Source organism: Grammomys surdaster, unplaced genomic scaffold (assembly GCF_004785775.1).
Source record: "Grammomys surdaster isolate TR1022 unplaced genomic scaffold, NIH_TR_1.0 125889, whole genome shotgun sequence".
In the NCBI taxonomy this organism is placed as follows: Eukaryota; Metazoa; Chordata; class Mammalia; order Rodentia; family Muridae; genus Grammomys; species Grammomys surdaster.
In genome coordinates this window covers 771127-793049 of record NW_021620714.1, presented here as the reverse complement: position 1 = coordinate 793049, position 21923 = coordinate 771127, and the positions used below count along the sequence as shown (strand labels likewise).

Here is a 21923-nt window from a genome sequence, read left to right as displayed (position 1 = left end):
GTTGGCCAGTCTGCCTCTGGATCATAGCTGCCACTGTCTTGCTAGTCAAGGATGCTGACAAAATAACCATGAGGCAGGAACTTGTTATCACCACCCCTGAGCTATTGAGGGGACCCTGAATAATCCACCCAGCTAGTGGTTGTCCAACAGCTGACTGATACACTTTCAGGCTCTGCTTTTGAATACCCCACACATAAGATATGATCTAGCATCTACCCTAAACCCAGCCACCCTTCTACCTGACCTCTCCTCAGATGTGCAGTATGATTGCTCTATAGTTCTGGGGCACCTCCACAACATCATACCGATTTGACTAATATACCCTGGCCAGAGGCAGAGCATATCTACTTCACAAATGGGAGCAGCATCATCCAGAATAAAATCAGGGATGCATGGGTAGTGATAATGGACTTAGAGTCTGTTATTTGGGCAACTGCCTTGCTGCTAGGAACTTCAGCCCAAAAAGCTGAACTAAAGGCTCTAACCTAGGCTTTAAAACTGACAAAAGGAGTCATAGCTAACATTTACACTGAAAAGAGATGGGATTATTGACTGCTGAAAGAAAAACTATCAAAAATTAAAAAAAAAAACCAACTTGCTTTATTGGAGACATTATGGCTTCTTCTCAAAGTGGCCATAATTTATTGCTCAGGGCACCAGAAAAGGTCATCAGAAGTAGCCCAAGGGTACAGACTAGCTGATAAAGCTAAAAGGGAGGCCATCCAAATATCCACTCCCAACATCCTGGTAGCTTTGCCACCCTCTGCACTCCCAGCCATCTATGAATACACTACTAAAGACACACAACATCAGGTGAAATGTCAAGGAGTTTACAGAAGAGACAGATGCTTGCTGAACTCAAGTCTGTATCATCCTACCTAAGAAGTTCGCTAGACAACTCATCCATCAAATTCACCAAGCTTCACACCTGGTCACCGAAAATATAAAGAATTTCTGTGAGGGACAAGGTACAAAATATTTGACATAGGACACTTGGTTGATTAGGTAACCTCAGACTGTGCCACCTGCCAGACTATGAACTCCTCAGGCCCCAGTCAAGGAGCTACTCCAGGAACCAGAATCAAGAACCAATGGCCAGAGGCTAATTGAAAAATAAATTATACAAAAATAAAACCAAGAATATATGGATGTAAATATTTGCTAGTTTTTATAGATACATTTTTAGGATAGGTGGAAGCCTACCCTACCAAAAAGGAGACTGACAACATAGTGACAAAGAAGCTTCTAGAAGACATAATACCCAGGTATTGTTTGCTTACCTTGCTTGGGTCTGACAATGAACCCACATTCATCTTTCAAATAACACAATTTCTGGGGACCAATTGAAAATTACATTGTGCATACAGACCCCAAAGTTCAGGACAAATAGAGAAGATAAATCAGACCCTAAAGGAGGCCATGAGCAAATTAACCCTTAGACGTGGTGGTGACTGGAAGAGAGACATCTCCTACCTCATGCCTTATATAGGGCTAAGAACACCCCTTATATTTTAGGTCTCACCCTATATGAGAGGCCCCTTCCTGTGCTGCCTAGCGTCCAGTCTGATATCTTAGTTGAATAAGACTAAAATAAGCTAAGGAACCCTCTTAGATTTGGAGGAACTCAAGAGAAATGACACAGATAGAAGGATTTCTAAAGGGATAGCAATTTAGTTACAGGATCAGACTTTTACAGTGATGTTTTGCATATAGTTAAGAAAATAAAGTTACCTTGCTGAGCTATCAGGATCGTAACTCAGTTTACACCTCCACTGTGTCTATTGGTAGAGATATTAGATAATTTATGTGGTTATCAGACTATTTAACATTGAATCACCTTGGAAGGTCTGAAATATGTTACTTAACACTTGAGTAGTTAATCCCATTATGGGATGTAGCCAATTAATATATACCAGCAATTTTTGAAAATTATTAAGTTTGTAATTGATGTCTTCTGATCTGTATTTTTGTGGCTGGGTTTTCTGAAGACCTATCTTATAATCTAGATTGTTGATAGAATCCCCTTTTTGTATTTTTCAGGAGCACTTTTAACTACTCTAGAAGGCAAAATTATCTTTACTTCAGCAAACTTATTTTGGAATGTATCTGTATTAGAATTACCTACCAAGATATCATCCATACAGTGATAAATTATAGATTGAGGAAACTGTTTATAAATTATTTGTAATGGCTGTTGAACAAAGTATTGACACAAAGTGGGACTGTTTAACATTCCTTGTGGCAAGACCTTCCACTTGTACCTTTTAAAAAATATTTACTGATTTTATTTGTATGAGTACAGTAGCTGTCTTCAGACACACCAGAAGAGGGCACTGGATCTCATTACAGATGGATGTGAGCTACCATGTGATTGCTGGGAATTGAATTCAGGACCTTTGTAAGAGCAGTCAGTGCACTTAACCGTTGAGCCATCTCTCCAGAGCTCACATGTCTGCCACATATGGCCTTAATTTTCCTAACTGAACTTCTGGTCTTATTCATTTTACCCATTTAGACTCTGTTTCACCTAAGACATTGTTCCAGGAGCTGTGACCCAGGAGCTGTGTCCTAGGAGCTGTGTCCAGGATATATTTTGAAGTGTCCAAGTAGATTCCAAGAATCTTGTGAAATTATTGTTAAATATGATCCAGTATGCCCTAGACCTTCAGTGTCAATTCCATCTAATTGTAATTCCAACTTTGGTTTCTAATAATTTATAGCATGTTGCCAAAATATGTGCTTCCTGACCTTTAAAATCTCTTGTTATATCCATCAGAATGCTGTCTGTTATATCAGGTACTAATTTTTCTAGTTGCTGTCTAGAATATGTTCTCCTTGGCTGATACGGAACAAATGACTTGTGTTGCTTTTTGGTAGGACCTGAGCAAAGCCCCTTAGGTGGTGATTCCTGATTGTTAGAGATTGCCTGTATATCTCTGCATGATCTAATAAGGCCTGTGTTTGCACTTTCCACATCTATTACATTCCCTAGGAATCTTTCTTCCTGGATTACAGTCAGAGAAAATATTTTCCTATGGATCTTTTCTATACTCTATTGAGAAATAATCTGGTCTTCCATAGCCATGGCATCAGACATTCTGAGCTCTCATACTTTTAGCTATTGCCTGCCCTATCTTAGCAGTATTGAACACATTAGACCCAATATCCATAGTAGTATTAATGCATTCATAAATAGGTGGAGATCTGGTTTTAAAGGTCTAATAGCCTTTTTGCATTCAGCATTATTGTTCTTAAAAGCTAAAGATTCAATTAATCCTGCTCTTGCATCTGGATCTGATATTGCTCAATTTACAGTTGAAGTTAACCATTGTGAAAAAAAAATCACTGAAAGCTTCATTGAGCTTTGGATTATCCTGGCAAATGATTCAGATTGTCTTTACTGTTGTTCAACCTTGTCCCAAGCATTTAAAGCACTGGTCTAAGGTGAGATCATCCAACAGAATCTGCATTTGTAACTCAGCATTCTCACCTACACCTAGCGACTGATCCTTGGGAAGATTAACCCTCCTAGTCCTATTATATTGTTTCATAGCCAAAGCCTCCTCTGTCCAGCATGTCAGCCACTGTAGTTGAGGGTCAGCTTCTAAGATAGCTGTTATTAAATCTTTCTCATGATTTAGAAATTACATGAGTTTGCATGGCTTAATTATTTAGAACTTGCTTCACATATAGTGAGTGCATGCTATAGGCCATAATCACCTCTTTAAATGTCCTTAGATCTAGCATCCCTATGGATTCATCATATCCTGTGGGTTACAATTTCCTGAAGGTAATTTTTTATGGAAGCTAGAAAAATTAATGAGACTAACACTAATTTGAGGGAGAAGGACAAGGAGATTTTCTCTTTCCTTCTTTATTGTGATGTTTCTTAGAGTACAGAGAAAACTGTGATCAATATAATTAGTTCTATATACATATTCCCTCTGGTATAGTGTTTTCCATTTTTAACATAGAAAATATTTTCAGTTTTTAATCTTGCCAATTCTTTCTTTTCTTCAGAGAATTTACCTCATTTTCAAGCTTAAAATTTCTTTCTATGACCGTCAATACTCAGTTTCATTTCTTTTGCAGCATCTATGCACATTTACAAAACATTTCTTTCTTATTTCTCTTTTACTGCTTCAAAACATAATATTTATTTCACCAAGTAAGCTTCTCTAAACTGTCCTCTGGGTACTGTCAACTCTGAGCAAACATTATTGACTCTGAGGTCTGGAATTTCAGTTTCTCTGACTCCAGATGTCTTCCTGTCATACTCTTGTGCCTGGATTCTCTCCTCTGGGTCTTGTGTCTCGAATTTATATTCTTAGCCTAGATCTCATGCCCTACATTGGTGTGCCTGATAGTGCACGTTGTTTGTGGGATCTTTTTTGAGGTTAAATAAAGACAGGGAGACATCTACATAGTTTAAGGCTTTGGCCTTTTGCTGGGGCAGTCTCTCAGCTAACCTCTAACTTAAACCAACTTCTCCCCCATTGCATCTCTCCACATGTTTCTCATTGTACACTTCCCAGCTCTGTTCTGTCTCATTTCACTCTCCCTTCTGCATCTGCCAGTATTTCTGCCTGCCTAGAAGTTCTGCCTGTTCCACTGGCTCAGCTTAGGATGCCAGCCCTTTACTATGCAAAGGCCACACTCCTTATTTAGCCAGTTGGCTATGCAGGCTACATGACCTTCCCCACTGCAGCTTGCTTTTCACTTTTGAACAATTGAGAAACATTTATATTTCCTACTAGGCTCTCTTCAACACAATTAACAATTGAAAACACAGGGTCACACTGTCTATAGTTTGCCTTTTTTTAGTTTGGGTTTTTTCTTGTTTTTATTTTTATTCTTTATTAATTAATAATTTATTTTATTTATTTGCATCCCAAATGTTGCCCTACTTCCAAGTCACCTCTTGCAGAGTTCTTTCCCCATCTTTCCTCCCTTCATCTCAGAGAGGGTGGTACCCCCCTTGGGTACTCCATTACCATGAGGCATCAACTCTATAGGATGAGGCCCATGCTCTCCCACTGAGGTCCAAAAAAGACATCCCTCTGCTACATATGTGCCTGGTGCCTTAGATCAGACCTTGTATGCTCTTTGGTTGAGGCTCAGTCTCTGGGAGCTCTGAGGGGTCCAGGTTAGTTGACACTGCTGGTCTTCCTGTGGAGCTGACATCCCCTTCAGTTGCTTCAATCCTTCCCCTAACTCTTCCATAAAGGTCCCTGACCTCTGTCCCATGTTTGCCTCTTTGTATCTGCACCTGTCTCAGTCAGCTGGTATGTAGAGCCTCTCAGAGGACAGCCATGCTAGGCTCCTGTCATTAAGTACAGCATAGCATCAGTAATAGTGTCAGGGCCTGCCCATAGAATAGATCTCAAGTTGGGCCAGTCACTGGTTGGCCATTCCTTCAGTGTTTACTCCATTTTTGTCCCTGTATTTCTTTTTAGAGTGGAACAATTTTAGGTAAATTTTTTTAGGTGAGTTGCTGTCTCTATCCCTCCACTGGAGGTCCTGTCTCCAGTGTGGGTGGTCTCTTCAGGTTTCATATACCCACTGTTTGGTATTTTGGCTAAGGTTACCTGCACTGAGTCCAGGGAGCCTGCCTGCCTCATTCCAGGTCTCTGGGACTTCCTAGAGAGTCCCTAATCCCCACCTCCACCCTCAGCCACCCCCACCCTAAACCCCAACCCCCAGCCCCCACCCTCCAACGCCAACAGCTGCATATTTGTATTCATTTTCCTGGCCCTCTGTCCCTTGCTCCTATCTCCCTCATACATGATTCTATCTTCCCTTTACCCTCACCCTCCCTTCTCCCACCAAGATCCTTCCCTCCTTGTGCCTCTCATGACTAATACGTTTCACCTTCTAAGTAGATTTAAACATTTTCATTTTGGCCTTCCTTCTTGTTTACCTTCTTTGGGTCTGTGATGTGTGTCTGTAATTTTTCATTAACATCCACTTATAAGTAAGTACATATCATGCATGGCTTTTTGGGTCTGGTTTACCTAACTCAGAATGCTATTTTCTAGTTCCATCCATTTACCTGCAAAATTTATGATATTCTTGTTTTTAAGCTGAATTGTATTCTATGGTGCAAATGAACCACTTCTTTTGTATTCATTCTTTGATTTACAGGCATCTACCTTGCTTCCAGTTTGTGGCTATTCCAAATAAAGCTGCTATGAATATAGTAGAGCAAAAGGGACATACTTTTTCATAGCTAATAAAGGCAATATTTGTGGATCATCCCAACAATTTGTTAAGTATAAAGAGCTTTTCAGGTTCTGAATACAGTGTGGAATAATTAAATCAAGCAAGTTAATTTTTGTATTCCTTCATATATTCAACATTTGTAATGAGATGATGGATAAGAACCCAAGAAGGAAGATTTCTGTCTTGCATGTCAAGTGCACAGATTCTGAATGGAGAAGAGTATGATGTATCTCATTAGAATTGAATGAGGCCAGCATCTAGCACGCACCAATTGGGAAACTACATTGAGATGAGGTTATGCAAAGGCTGAGCATCAAGGCTTAATAGTGCATTGTATGAGATTGGGATTTGTACTCTCTTTTTCTCCTGCCCCCATTTCTTTTCTTAAATCAATGAGAAAATCAGAGGTTAATAATCCAGAGGTATAACCTCATCCAGTTTGTGTTTTCAAAATTACACCCTAGCTACCATGAGGAGAACTAAGGGTTCCTGATTATATTTTATAAGAAAGGACAATTTTGTCTGATGGATCATAGTTGGAAATGAGTAGGCGAAGTAGGACTCTCCAGCTTCTGTATTCAGCAGCTAGCTGGATGGCTGCCAGTGCCCTTAACCAGGCAGGAAGAGACTCCATCAAGAATATTGTATCAGTCAGAGTTCTCAAGGGGAAAAGAACCAATGGGACTCAAATATATATAGTAAAGACTGTTGAGTCAGCTTTATGAAAACTGCAACCTCAGCTGAATCACACCTGAGAGGCTGAGAGCTGAGAACCAAGTGGCTGCCTGATTATTGAGGTTGGCAAACTACAGAGATATTGATGTTGACATTTGAAGGTTGTTGGCCATGTGTGGTAGCCCTGGCCTTTAATCTTAGTGCTTTAGAGGCAAAGGCATGTGGAACTCTGTGAGTTCAAGAATAGGCTGATCTACTTACTGAGTTCCACAGCAGGAAGAACTACTCAGTGAAACACTGTAATAAAAAAGAAAAAAAATTAAAGAAAGGTGTGTCAAAGAAGGATATTTCAAATCTTTGACTCAGTGCAAAATGAATCATTATAATGAAAGTCATGTAGGGGCAAGCAGGAGGGCAACACTCATCCTCTTCATTCCATGGTTCACACTCTTATGACAACCGACAGCACAGAAAAAAAAAGTGGGGCAGGTTTATGTAATCAAAGTTTAAAATGACACAGGACACTTTGGAAATGGAGTGCCAAATACCCAAGAAGAGCTGCCCATTTTTAATGCTTTTGTTTGACCCAACATGGAAAGATAATTGCAGATGTGACTGGACTGGGAAGTTTATGACATCCTGGTGAAAGACTGGGTAGAAGAACCAGCACTGGTCTGTTCAGATTCCTGGTCTGTCTGTGAGGAGGTCCACCTCTATGGTACTGGCCAGAACCCCTCCTAAAATGAAAATTTTATAACTTACTAAAAGACGAGGATGGTTAAACAACCAGCTCATGGTCAAGACATATACAAAAAAGCAGAGGAAAATTTTAACAAGGATTCTAGGTTTTGTGGCTGTCTTTAAGGGGAGCGTTCTATGATTTGCCTTCAGAAAGAATATTTCTTTGTCATACTAGGGATTAAACATAGTGTCTTGAGCAAGCTTGGCAAAGAGCTTTACCACTGAGCTACATCTCCAATATGGCGTTTTCTGAGTCTGAACATCAAAGAAAGTTACAAGAACAAGCCATTTAAAGTTGTCAGAGAGGCACATGCACAGAATCTCAGAATTTGAGAGACACATTCATGACTTCAAGATGAAGATGGACTACATGAGTAGTTCAAGGAAAGGCTCTGTGCTCTACATAATAGAAAAGATCTGTCTCCAATGAAATCAGTTATTAGAACCCTGGTTGACCATCATCTTGGTTAATCCTGTCAACTTGACATAATTCAGTTAGAACTACCTTAGATACAAATGTCTGTACATCACTAACAACATCCCACAGTGGCCTCTTAAGCCAACTTCCCTTAACTTCTTTTTAAAAGGCCTAATTTCTTTTCTGTAAGTCTAACCTCATAGAAATCTACAAAGCCAACAGACTGAGGCTGTGTCAGTTGATGTACAGGATTAAAAGAAGAAGTTTAAGATTCTGATGTTATACAAAGATTACCAAATACTGGGTTCTATAATCTAAAGAACTGTGACTTATCAGGGTTTTTTTCCTGTTGTTGTTGTTTTTGTTGTTATTTTTTAAAGATAGTCTCAGCCCTCTGTGAAGAAGGATTTTGGCTGTTTATAGGTGTTCGCATTTCATGTTTATTTTAATTTCTAGATTGTTTAAAATACAGAAGAACAAAGTAAAAATAACAGACATCTATGTCTCTGTCACTCAGAACTGATCCTCTCTATCCCCTCTTTCTCTGGTGGAATCACTCCAGTGGACAAAGGTGGGTGAGCAGCAAGCCTCTGTCTCTTTGCTGTTCCCTATTCCCTTTTATCCCTAGCACTTTCTTCTTGACACCAACAATTCTTCTAATGAGTAGTCTTACCTTTTAAATTGTTGGGATATTACCTGATAAGTTACCTACTGAGTGTAAACTTATCACTTGAGAAACAGAAACAGAAGAATCAGACATTCAAGGCCATGCCTGTAATCCCAGCACTCTGCAGGAAGAGTTAGAAGTTCAAGGTCTATAGTGAGTTCTAGGACAGCCTGTGCTACAGAATGAATTCCAGGCCAGGCAGGGCTACATGCATACCCTTCTAAAAATAGATAATCACCCAGCATGGTGGCCCATGTCTTCAATCCCAGCACTTGGGACGCAGAGGAAGGCAGATCTCTGTGATTTCCAGACAAGTCTGTTCTACAGAGTTTGTTCCAGGACAGTGAGAGGCTGTTAAACAGAGAAACCCTGACTCAAAAAACAACACAACACAACACAAAAAAAACCAAAACGAGAATAAGTACAAGAGCAAGAGCGAGAGCGAGAGCGAGAGCAAGAGCAAGAGCAAGAATTTTAAGAAACCCCCAAGAGAATCAACAGCAGCAGAAGAAATGAAGGTATTTGCCATGTTATTTTTCTTTTTTTCTTTTTTTATCATTTCATCTGTTTATTAATTGTGTATCTTTTTTAAAATAAACGTTCATTCAAGGCTTTTGCCCGTTTTTCAGTTGGGCTGGGTTTTTTCTTTATTTTTTTTAAATTTCTATTTTAAAATGTTAATAAAAGGCTTTATAAGTTTGGTAATGCTCAATAACAAGATGCCCATACAATCAGAAGTGTAACCCAATACTCAACCTAGATATACCAACTATCTTTGATTGGTGGAGACACACAAACATCTGCCTCCAAGTTCCCCTCCCCCTCTCTTGTCTCCTAGCTCCTCCTCTTCTTACTCCCCCTCTTCCTCTCCTTACTCCTCCCACCATAGCTCCTCCTACATATCACCCTTCCTGTTAAGATAAAACTTTTCTCTCAAAATACAATTAGAGCATAACTATACCAATTTGTATCAGTAAGGTACAAGATAGACCTAATACCCAGTCCATCATTTTGTTGACTAAACAGAACTTCTATAATCTCTCCTAACTAAAAGACTTAGTTCCAAACCTGGCTTTTTCTTGGCTTTAGAATGAATGTCAGCTGAAAACCATCCTCTCAAGTCTTTTCTCTCAAAGTAAATAGCTGGGTTTGGCTATGATACTGTAAGTCTTCAACCCCGTCAGAAATCCAGAATGACTGAATTAACTGAAATTGTGGGAAGCACAAAGCATAGCTTCTAAAACTTAGCCAAATTATAGAGACTGCTGATTACCTGGACAGTCTCTATACTACAAAACTTTGGAGCATCCAATCTCCAGCCTTCTGGCCCAGGATCATCTGACAGACCTAGTGCTGCAGAACTATTAAGGGCTGATTACTCTGTCTTGGCAGATATAATCAGTCGACTCTTTCGCAAGTGTGTCCTTTTCAGGACAGTAGTTTGTCTGTAGATGAAAAGAGGCCATTCTTGCCTAGTGGCTGTCTCACCACAACTGGAATAACTCCAAAGATGCTCAATTTCTTCTTAGAATCCAAGACAGGAAGTGGTCAGGAACAGATAGGTCTCTAATCAAAATGAACCTTAATGTAGAAATGTTTGTAACATCAATTCTGTGGACTTCTGACGTTTTGAAAACCAACTATCCATGTAAGACAATCTGGACTGTTGTCTGTTAACTCCTCTCAGCTATTTCTAAATAAAATATAGAAAACACCCTAACAATAAACTCAGAGTCATGAATTTGCTATAGGCAAATTAACTTAAATCACAGGCTAACCATCTCAAATCAGGTAAAAAAGTTAAAGGACTGGCCTAAGCCTTGTATTCCTAAATGTGTTATATAGGGACAATGCCTATGAGAGTAACAATATTAATCTCACTTCTATATCAATAAGAAACTCATACCAATGAAAATCTTAAATTTGAAATCAAAGTAAATTTTGTACCATTTAAGAAATTATAACTTCAGCTTAATATCAGTTATACAGATTTGTACCCATACGTTATGGCTATGCAATAAATCCTAGCTATTCCTTCCTGTTCAACAAAACCACTACTTTTCCCTAGAAAGACAGCCCAATATTAACCACCTCAGTCCCCAAGCCCAGGGAATAGGGGTGCTGACTCTTCATTAACTTCTTCAAGCTGATTACAGGCATTGAGATATTAGAAGAGGGGTGGGGGGGGGGAAGGGTAAATTGATAAGCCTCTGACGTCTGTGTCTTCACTGCATTCAGCTGAGATTCCAGGACATCAGAGGTTCGAGCAGGTCTGCTCAAATTGCTTGATGAGTAAGTAGATACACCAAGGCTGTGTATTTTGCAATATACAATTCTCAAAACAAATTTTAGTATCTAGATATTTTTTTTGTTTGAATTCTGGAATCTATTCTTCAGGTGGCCTGTCTGTATCATATCTAATCCATATAATTCTGGGAGTTTCTATGAGGGTGTGCTCCCATCATCCTCCCATTCCTGCCTCCCTGCTCTCAAATTCCCCAAACTAGGGAATCCAAACTATTGGGTACCAAGGCCCTCCACTTCCACTGATGCCTGACGAGGCCACCCTCAACTACCTATACAGGTGGAGCCATGAGTCCCTTCCTTTGTGTTCTCAGGCTGGAGGTTTTAGAATGGCTACTCCAGCTTGTTTCTTAGGACCATTTGCTTGAAAAATTGTTTTCCAGCCTTTTACTCTAGTGTCTGTCTTTGTCACTGAGGTGGGTTTCCTGTATGCAGCAAAATGCTGGGTCCAGTTTATATATCAGTCCATTAGCCTATGTCTTTTTATTGGGGAATTGAGTCCATTGGTGTTAAGAGATATTAAGGAACAGTGATTGTTGCGTCCTGTTATTAGAGGTGGAATTATCTTTGTGTGGCTATCTTCTTTTGGATTTGTTGGAGGAGGATTACTTTCTTGCTCTGTCTAAGGTATAATTTTCCTCCGTGTATTGGAGCTTTCCCGTTATTATCCTATGTAATGCCAGGTTTGTGGAAAGATATTGTATAAATTTGGTTTTGTCATGGAATATCTTGGTTTCTCCATCTATGGTAATTGAGAATTTTGCTGAGTATAGTAGCCTGGGCTGGCATTTGTGTTCTCTTAGGGTCTGTATGATGTCAGTCCAGGATCTTCTGGCTTTTATAGTCTCTGGTAAGAAATCTGGTGTAGTTCTGATAAGTCTGTCTTTATATGTTACTTGGCCTTTTCCCCTTACTGCTTTTAATATTCTTTCTTTGTTTTGTGCATTTGGTGTTTTGATTATTATGTGACTGGAGGTATTTCTTTTCTGGTCTAGTCTATTTAGCATTCTGTAGGCTTCTTGTATGTTTATGGGCTTCTCGTTCTTTAGGTTAGGGAAATTTTCTTCTATAATTTTGTTGAAGATATTTATTGGCCCTTTAAGTTGGGAATGTTCACTCTCATCTATACCTATTATCCTTAGGTTTGGTCTTCTCATTGTGTCCTGGATTTCCTGGATGTTTTGTGTTAAGAGCTTTTTGCATTTTGCGTTTTCTTTGACAGCTGTGTCAATATTTTCTATGGTATCTTCTGCACCTGAGATTCTCTCTTCTATCTCCTGTATTCTGTTAGTGATGCTTGCATCTATGACTCCTGATTTTTTTCCTTGGTTTTCTATCTCCAGGGTAGTCTCCCTTTGTGATTTCTTTATTGTTTCTACTTCCATTTTTATGTCCTGGATGGGTTTGTTCAATTCCTTCACCTGTTTGGTTGTGTTCTCCTGTAATTCTTTAAGGGATTTTTCTGTTTCCTCTTTAAGGGCTTCTACCTGTTTACTTGTGTTTTCCTCAAATCCTTTGAGAGTGTTATTTGTGTCCTTCTTAAAGTCCTCTATCATCATCATGAGAAGTGATTTTAAATCTGAATCTTGCTTTCCTGGTGATATGGGGAATTCAGGACTTTCTAGTGTGGGAGTACTAGGTTCTAATGATGCCAAGTACCCTGGGTTGCTGATGCTTATGTTCTTGAGCTTGCCTTTCGCTATCTGGATCACCTTAGTGCTACCTGCCCTGTCTCTTACTGGAACCTGTCTTTTCTACTATCTTGGTTGTTTCAGAACTGTGTGGGGTGGGTGTTACTACTAGGGTTAGAGCTGGGGCCCAAGATCTGCTCAGTGCTCAGGCCTAGACCAGAAGGAATCAGTGCTCCAGGCCAGGAGTGAATTCCTGGGTCCTAGTGGTTCCCAGTTATTCCCTGTTTGGGGTGGGTGTTGCTGTCCCATTACCTAAGATGCTACCCGGGTTAGAGTTCCTGGGAGGCCCACTTCCTCTGGGTTTTGTGAGATTGGGAGCAGAGCAGCCACCCGGGATCTGCTCAGTGCTCGGCCACCATGTTATTTTTCATTTGTGGATATAAATCTTTTTGAAAGTGTAGTTAAAATCCACCATAGACAATTTCATTAACTTTATAAGTTTGGGTGGATCCTAAGCAACCAGCCTTGACATTATTAAGTATTCTCTTTAAAGAACTCTTCAAGTGTTAACATATTTGGAAATACAAGTTATACATGTTCTTCCTCATGTGAGACAACAGGATGACATTTTTGGCAGAGAGAGTGCAGAGAGGAACCATGCTCACCACACCTGAGTCCTGGGGACACCCATTTACTCGCTTCCCCTAACTCATTCCCCCCAACTCCTCTCAGCATTTCCTCTCAGGGATGCAATAAGATTTTCCTGAGATCACAGTCATTTCCCCAGTTCCTCTGATACTGTGGAGGTAATACATTAGAGGAGGAGTTTACAGATCCCTTTAAAACCCTGACTCTTAGTGCTTGCTGGATCATTCCTTCTCAGCACCCTGCCCAGCAATGAATCCAGATACCATAATAATTGCAGGAGACTTGTCAGAGGCCAGACCTGCTACACCAGAAATCCAGGAGATTGCTGACAAGGTGAGTCGATGTAGTTCAGGAAAAAGCTTGATCTCAAATCGAACTGTCATAATTTGATTCATATTTTGACACTGCAGCAAGAGTGTAGGATATCACACAAACCAGAAATATATGGGTTTTGTTCAAACTTTGATACAGCTAAAACAGGAACATTAAGCCTTTCAGAGTAATTTTAACACCCCAAGAGTAAAATTGGCCAAGCCACACTCTTTCCTGCAGCCTTAGTTTCCCCAGTAACTGAAGGTGAATTCATGCTGGATCCTCTCTACACCTCACATGTCTGATCCCAGGAGCTCTAATTGCTGATGGAATTTTCCAATTGTACTAGTTGAAGCTGATGTGTGAAGGCACCTAAGGTTGTTAAGGATTCCTGAGATGATTTCAGGGTGCAGTGCCCACCAAACTATCACAGTCAACATAGAGCTCAATGTTTCTACCAAGTTAATACATGTTGCCTAACTGTTATCTAAATTATAAAAATGTATTATGTTATCTGTTTAAAAAAGAAAAGTATATGCAAATTATGGAGATAGATTTGTAATTTGTCACTTTATTTTCTTATATCATGTTGTTTTCTTCTCCGAATCCAAAGCATCCTGGAAGTCAAGATCAGTTTGGTTTGTTGTCTGTTTGTACGTATGTTTCACATGTAGTTTTGCTATATGGTGTAGTGTGTAGGTAAATCAGGCTAGCCTCAAATCAAGACACTTCTGCTGCCTCAGTTTCTCAAGTGCTGAGATTACAGGCATGTGCCACCATGCTAGGCACCCTCAGATTTTATGTGAGTAGACAGGTGGGAGCCTTCATGCTTAGGGTACTGAACATTCTAGAGGGGATCACAATCCTAAAATTAATGACTAAGTATTTAAGGCTAAATATTTCTCACTCATAGGTTTATTTTAATAAATACCTTGGAGCATTTTATTTTTAAGGAATATTAAATCTTTATACCTTCAGTATAATCCTCCCATGAAGTTGATGTTCTCAACCTTAAATGTGCATGATTCACCTGTCGCTCTAGATAAAATACTGATCTCACTGAAGAGGGCTAGACAGGCCAGTGTGTCCACATTTTTTCCAAAGTCTTTGGAAGTGTAGGCACTTCTACTCATGACTTCACTTCCATGTAGGAGCAGATATCAGTCATCCTAGAAGGCTTGGAGGATCCAGGGCCTTAAATAGAATGCCAGAGAAAAGTCCTCAATTTCATGTTAAGGAGAAAGAGCTAAAAGGATTAACTAAAATACTATGCATAAAAAGTTTTTCAAAAACAAATAAGCATAGGTGAGGCATATTTGGTATTTATGTTGACTGAAATAAAAGTTTCACTGAGATGTTCCAGGATCCAGGGCTGTAAGGGGACAGACAGAAAAAAATCAGTTATTTGAAACAAAAAAATTAGTGCAGATTTTCATGATATTTAATAGCTGGATATCTGATTATCTTGAATAACTGTTGCTTGGAAACAGGGGTCTTGTTATTTTTCCAAGTGATCCTAACCACTCAGGTTCAGATAAACCTTTTACCTCTAGCCTCCCATGTAACAAGGACTACAGAGTGTGTCATCCTGTTGGCTAGGATAATTTATAATGTGATATTCTTATTAGTTCTTTGAGGATTTCACATATACATAAAACATACTTTGATCATATAAATTTCAAGTTAAGAAGGTACTGGAAGGGCTTATCTTGCTAATGACTTCATCTGTCCACCACATCTTCAATTATGATTTATTTAGAAATGTTTTCTTGCATCTTCAGACAAGCAGATGGAGATATAGATACCAACAATGTCCCTTCATCCTTGAAGGAGCTTTGCTGTTTTAAAATCCTTCATTTCTGTCCCACCTTTCAGTTGAACTTCAAAGCCCCCAGACAGGCAAGGATGCATTCCACCCTATGTTTAGGTGATGAAACCAAGACTCAAAATGCTTAAGAGTCATCCAGATGAGAAACTAACCTGTTCTTTCCCACAGTACATCTTCAACACCCTGGGGAGTTTTTCAGGTATCAGAGGGAGGGAATGCAGCAAACTTGCCTTCTCTGTGGAAGCCAGCATCTCATACTTAAATCACCATGGGAGATACATAGCCATGGACCATTACATAGGAACATTTCCTCAGTCTCTCTTAGGTTTTGAGCATCAGGGTACAAACTGTTAAAGCTAAATACAGCACTGAAAGAAACCAGCTCTACTCCCCTCAAATTATCAGTGCAGAGGAAATCAAGATATATAGGGAATGTTATAAAATAAAACTTATTTAAGCACTCTTTCATGAACACAGGTTTAAGACCAAAAAGGACATTAGGTGACACTGCCAACCCTGTTACTGTCAGGTGAACAGGAACAAGATGGTGGTTCCAGATGTCCCTCATCTGTCCTGTGTTGCAGGAGAAAGCCTGAGGGGACAACTGTTACTAAAGAGTATGGAGGCAGAGAAACAGGCAGTAAACTGTATTTTTAAGAACCATTTTTCTCAATAACAACAACAATTTCCCTTCAAAGAACACCATAGTACAGATACTACAGTTTAAGCCCTTGTTAAGTCAGGAAATTCAGTCAAGAAAATCTACTCCAAGATTATGGTCAATTGGGTCACCACACAGTGTCAGGTCAGAGGGAGTTATTTTTGCCCTTGAATGGTCTGAAGGAGCCCAGAGAAAATCTCCAGTGTCATTTACTTTGTAAACTGATCAAATATAGATGTACCTATCGGTGCACTTCATTGCAAATCATGACTGTACTGTTTTTACTTTGTTTTTATTTGTTATGTGTGTGTGTGTATGTGTGTGTGTGTGTGTGTTTTGATTTTTGAAGGAGGATTCATTTAGTAGCCCGAACTAACCTGGAACTTTTTATTTACCTCAAGCTGCTCTTGCATAACATTCTTCCGCCTCAGTCTTCCAAGATCTGGGATTATAGGCTTGACCATCCAGCCAAGACTCATCAACATCTCTGAGGACTTTCAGCAGGATGAGGTTTCTAGATTTGTTACTCAGGTAAACTGTGTCAACACAGCCGTAACATCATCTCTCACCTTCTCCTCATTAGGTCAGACCTTTCCTTGAAGAGAAAACCAATGAGAAATATGAAAAATTTGAAGCCATAGAGTATAAAGTTTAAGTCGTTGCTGGATTAAATTACTTCATTAAGGTCAGACATGGAGCTCCCTCAAGCACTGATGTGATTGTTTCCTGTTGCCCCAACTGTAGCTTCATTTCTAACACTAGTCTTTAATAAAGACACTTGCAAATAGAAGATCCCCAAATCCATTGGATGACAGGATAGTTACCTTGCTTTACCTTGTGAATACAGAAAGCTTTCTTTAGATCTCTGGTAAGAAGTCAATACACACACACACACACACATGTTTATCATGTACACATACTTTTTGTATGATGCTCATCAGAGTGCCATATATAATGGTAAACTTTGGTTATTAGCATTTGAAGATTGAGATAGGAATGGATATCAGAACACAATATCTACTCTAGATCACAAAACCTTTATTGGGTAATTCTTATGCAGATGATCTCAGTCCCAGGTTCATGCCCAAACACCTCTGCTGTTGCATCCAGTTTCGGTGTCTTGCGAGAATTATTGAGTGGTCATGACATCCCAAGACTTGAATGAGGGTCTCCCATGTGCGGGGGTCTTCAATACCAACTGGAAACCTTATAAAACCTATGGCTCAGTTGCAATTGTGTAAAGGATCTTACCACTCCATCCTCACTGCAGGTGGATTGTTGGCTGTCAGGGAAGCACACTCCTTGATGCTTTTGTTTGCCCAGGACCCAGCATGTCATCTCTGCTTTCATATTTGAAAATTAAATTTGTATTTTACAAGTCATGTTTTGAAACAATCGTAATGTATAAAGAAGGTGCCTTTTCACCTCCTTTAGGCTTCCCTTGCACTAGAGATAGAATTCCAGAGTTTTCCCAACACAAACAAATAATTCCTGGTGTGTAGTACTGGAAATATCAGTGTGTACTTTCCATAATGCCATCCTCATATGCAGCCAAAAGCCAACAATCAGGACCAGAAAATGAACACTGATGGCACCGTGACATCTCCTCCCCAGGTGTGAGTCAAGGTCCTCAAGTGGTTGTAGTAATGTCCTTTATTACAGGGGTCCAGTCCAAAATAATTTTTTCATTTAATTTCTATCTTCTTTTAAAATTCTTATTCCGTGTGTGTGTGTGTGTGTGTGTGTGTGTGTGTGCCACAGCCCACTTTTTGTCAGATGGTAACTTCAGGAAATCAGTGTTCTTTCCACTACATGGGTCAAACTGACATAATTAGGCTTGGTGACAAATGCCCTTACCCACTGACCCATCTCAATGAATCTTTAAATACTTTTATTAAACAACATATATGCCATAAATACCAAGCAATTCAGGTATTTTAAGTGTTCTATTCAGAGACTTTTAGTACAGTCATAAATGTATGCAAATATCACCATGTCAATATTATGATATTTTTGTTCCACACACAAGGAAGTGCTGTCCGTCCTCTAACTTCCTCCCTCTCCCCTCACCCCTCACTGCTAAGCAGACACTACTTCCTTCTCTCTGGATTTCCTTGTTCTAGACTCTACATATGTATATATCTGTGGATGCACACATGTGGAATCATTTCTTTGATCATTTGTAATTGCCTTTTTTTCTATGAACAATTTTAAATATTCATTAATATAACATAGTTTTATACCTTCTTACACTTAGTAGGGGACATTTTTGTCATGTTCTATGAATACAAGTGTAATTAATATATTTGTATGTTTGGTTCATTGTTTGTATATTTGAGATGTTTATATATTTGTATGTTTGAGACAGGTAGCTGCTATGTGTAGCCCAGATTGATCTTCAATTTAATATGTAGTCCCAGTTGACCACTTACTTATGATCTTCCTGCCTTAACCCTTTGAGCACAAGATTACAGACTGAGAAGGCCAGAGTAATTTCATCACAAGCCTCACATTGTCAGTTCAGGAGATGATGCCTAAGAACTGGAAAAGTTCAGACAAGCCCAGGCAAGTCAGTTACTAAAACAAAACAAAAGAAAACAAAAGAAAAACAAAACAAAACCACCCAGTCTTCAGTCAGCTAGTCCCAAACTGCCCTGCCATCTGAATCTGCACAGCCACTTGGCCTGAGACAAGGACAATAGGTCAACAACTGTTTCAAGACTTTCTCAACAATAGTTTCCAGACTTCTCCAACAACAGTTTCTAGACCCAGTGCTCTGGTAATGGTTCTAAAATGTACCTAGCGTTAGAATCAACAAATGAAATTAGAGGTCACCTATCCCAGAATTCCCCTAATATGCATTAAATCGGGACTTTGAGCTCACTTCTGTTCAAATTAACCTTTAATCCTGGTGGTGACTGGGTGTCTCTCCTACCTTATACCATATAAGGGGTTAAAAACACCCCATATACTTTAGGTCTCATCCCCTTTGAGATCCTATATACAGGCTCCCCCTCCCATGCTGCCTAACCAGTCTGATATCCTAGCTGAATATGACCAACACAAATTTTTAAAATCCTTAAAAACCTTCTATAGGATCCAGAAAATAACTTTGGCCTGACATCCTCTGGGTTTATGAGTCTGATCCTCTCCCTAACTCCTATTGCTTTGAACCGGGTGACAAAGTCTAGAGTAAGAGGCATAACCACAAGACTCTGGAACCTCACTTGTAAGGACCTCACACTGTGATGGCTGTTAAGGTGGGAGGGATTAGGATGTGGTTACACCACACCCATGTTAAGTCTGCCAGGAGAAAGATGATCCAGCATTTGTGGTTCTAGCAGAAGAGATTTCAGGAACTGCCACAAGAACAATACAAGTTCACCCCAGACACGTGCATCTGCAGAAACAGTGGCTCCAGTACTCCTGATCTGGATTGGTTGCTGCTTGTGTTTTGCTGCACCAGGCACTAGCTCCCTTACTATCTGGGTTCCCCCAGGGGGCAATGTAACCACCTTGTCATCAAGTTCACAATGTCTGGCATGAAGTCCTATTAGATTGCCAGTTCTTAACTCCTCTACCCCAGTGGTAACTTAGAACTATTGTTCACTGAACAGAGACTCTACATTGAAAATAAGATACCCCAAGCTTTACTCCCACCTCTACAACCACACTATAACCCCTACTGTTACAGGACACATACTACCCCCAGAGAATGCTAGGAGGTCTTGTATTTCAAGGCTTGCTCTATATATTATGGCCTGATTGCAAATATGACTGAGGGTTTTTATGTTCCAGTACAGCTTATACCCAGAGTGACTTATTACTCTGGAGAAGATGTCTTCAACCAGCCAGGACCTCCAAGCAATCAAGTTAAAAAGGTGGCCATTTTTGCTGTGTTACTAGGTTCTCTACTTGACATAGGGCTGATTAGAGCTGCAATTATAGGCCATAGTCCTACAAAGCCCTAAGGATGGCGATAGATACATAAGATGACAGATACATAAGAGATAAAATAGTTCATCATGACCCTGTAAGATTCTCTCTCCTTTCTGGCAAAAGTAGTCTTATAGAACAGAAGAGGCCTAGACTTACTGTTCCACCAGCAGGGAACACTCTGTATAGCTTTAGTTGAGGAATGTTGTTTCTATATTGACCACTCAGAGGTGGTCAAAAAAATCCACGGCCTTAATCATAAAGAGACTACAAGACAGAGAAATATGTTAGCTTTGACTTGTGTTCCTTACATAACCAATGCTTTAGTTAGGTCTGTTAAGGAGCAGATTTATTCTCAAACAACAGTACCAGCCCATAGAAACAGCTCAAGGATTCTATATTACTGACACGGAGAATTAGTAGGCTAGGCTGAGTCTATGACATGCTTCAGATTGGCAGTTCAGGAGAGTATTCCCCAAAACTGGGAAAGTTCAGGAAAGCCCAGACAAGTCAGGAACTAAAGAAAAACAAACAAACAAACAAACAAACAAAAAACAAACAGAAACCCAATCTTTAGGCAGCTAGTCAGAAACTGCCTTGTCATCAGAAGCTGCCCTGTCACCTGACCTGAGACAAGGACAATAGATCAAAACAGTTTCCAGCCCATTTGCCCCATAATGGTTCTAAAATGTCCCTAGTGATAGTCTCAACAGACTAAGCTAGGGGTCATCTACCTTGAAATTTCTCTAATGTGCTTCAAATCAGGATTGGGAGTCAATTTGGGGTCTCACTTTCTTGGTAATGGGAGACTCCAAAATGCTACAATTCTACAAAATAAAACACTCTTAGCATTTACATGCTATTTATGTCCAGGGTATCATTCAAGACACGTATCCCTTTGCCTAGTCCACATTTTAATAATCTTATTATACTTGAAAATTATAATTGTACATATTTATTATTACAGGGTTTTCATGGGATCCCATTTGAGGTTTTATAAAGACATGGAGAAATCTATAGAGTTTAACACTGATGGCCTTTGCCTGGGCAGTCTATCAGCTCCCTAAACCCAATTCTCCAGTATTGTGTCTATCCATGTGGTTCTCACTGCCTACATGCCAGCTCTGTCCTGTCTCCCTTCCTTCTCTCCCTTCCTTCTCTCCCTTCCTTCTCTGTCTGTCTAGTTCTCTCTGCATCTCTGCCTGCTGAAACATTCTCCTTTTCCACCTCAAAGTCATCATCCCTCTACAATGCAAAATGCCACACTCCTTATACTACCAGTTAGCTTTGGTTGGGGTTTTTTACTTTCCCCAGGGCAGTTTGCCTTTCTCTTTGGAACAGGTGAGGATTATATTCATATATCCTGCTAGCCTGGCATTGATTCAATTAACAATTGAAAGCACAGGGATACACTTTCCCATAGCTGATAAATACGTGTGGGTTTTCACAACATTTACCCCCTTTAATTTAAGAAATGGCCTTTTCTGTAATATCAGTAAACTATGTACTATGAGGACAACTATGAGAACTATTAGGGCAAGGATTATTTTCACAGTGTTTAATCTGTTTAATCTATTTGTATTTGGCAACATTGGAGAAAATATTTCAGCATCTATATGAAATATTTCATTCCTTTTATATATCATGCCTCATTTTCTTCTCACCACTTAAGCATTACAACCTCTAATCTTTCAGCTTGTATTTACCAACAGTAAAACACCTTCTTGCTCTTGCTTTCTTGATCTCCTAGGCTCTTGCCTCTTGTACTTTCCCCTCCCCTACTCCACATGGTCATGGCCAGCCTCTCTTTCTCTTCTTCTTCTTCTTCTTCTTCTTCTTCTTCTTCTTCTTCTTCTTCTTCTTCTTCTTCTTCTTCTTCT

At 39.7% G+C, this 21923-nt stretch overlaps 1 pseudogene; it reads left to right on the top strand.

Annotated features, from left to right (window-relative positions):
• Nucleotides 1-13552: 13552 nt before the first annotated feature.
• LOC114608330 overlaps nt 13553-21923 on the top strand; it is a 27964-nt pseudogene continuing 19593 nt past the window's right edge.